Source organism: Bremia lactucae (assembly GCF_004359215.1).
Source record: "Bremia lactucae strain SF5 chromosome Unknown BlacSF5_NotPlaced_18_SHOA01000004.1_1233567bp, whole genome shotgun sequence".
NCBI classification, from domain to species: domain Eukaryota; phylum Oomycota; class Peronosporomycetes; order Peronosporales; family Peronosporaceae; genus Bremia; species Bremia lactucae.
The window spans coordinates 115716-116907 of NW_027152030.1; positions in this window are offsets into that span (position 1 = coordinate 115716).

A 1192-nucleotide genomic window follows, 5' to 3' on the forward strand; every position below is an offset into this window, starting at 1 on the left:
AGCTAATCAAAAAAGCAATAGAGGTAGGCCGTTTCTCACTCTTGACTCCAGAACTACTGCAGTCGCGAACAAGTCACTACCATCCTCAATACCGCTTTCTAATTAACAACTCAGAACGAATGTTTCTTATTATTAATTCCAGAACTACTGCAATCACAAACAAGTAACTATCTTTCTTAACGAAGCTAATCAAAAAGGAAGTAGAGGTAGGCTGTTTCTCACTCTTGACTCCAGAACTACTGCAGTCGCGAACAAGTCACTACCATCCTCAATACCCCTTTCTAATTAACAACCTAGAACGAATGTTTCCTATTATTGATTCCAGTTCAACCGCAGCCGCAAACAAGTAACTATCTTTCTTTACGAAGCTAATCAAAAAAGCAATAGAGGTAGGCCGTTTCTCACTCTTGACTCCAGAACTACTGCAGTCGCGAACAAGTCACTACCATCCTCAATACCACTTTCTAATTAACAACTCAGAACGAATGTTTCTTATTATTATTCCAGAACTACTGCAATCACAAACAAGTAACTATCTTTCTTAACGAAGCTAATCAAAAAGGAAGTAGAGGTAGGCCGTTTCTCACTCTTGACTCCAGAACTACTGCAGTCGCGAACAAGTCACTACCATCCTCAATACCCCTTTCTAATTAACAACCTAGAACGAATGTTTCCTATTATTGATTCCAGTTCAACCGCAGCCGCAAACAAGTAACTATCTTTCTTTACGAAGCTAATTAAAAAAGCAATAGAGGTAGGCCGTTTCTCACTCTTGACTCCAGAACTACTGCAGTCGCGAACAAGTCACTACCATCCTCAATACCACTTTCTAATTAAAAACTCAGAATGAACGTTTCTTATTTTTGACCGCAGAACTACTGCAGTATTACAAACAAGTAACTATCTTTCTTAATGCCGCTAATAAAAAACAACTGAGATGAGCCGATTCTTATTTCAAACAAGTCACTACCTTCTCATTGAGAACGGCCGTTTCTTATTTTAAAAAAGTCACTACCTGTCTCAACGTCGCTATTTAAAAAAACGGAGATAGGCTGTTTCTTATTTTAAACTTTAGAAAATCCGAAGTCTTAAACAAGTCACTGCCTTACTCGACGCTATTAATACAAACAAAGATTTTAGCTGCAGAAAATTAATAACTTTCAAACTCATCGAAAGTTAAAAACTATCTACT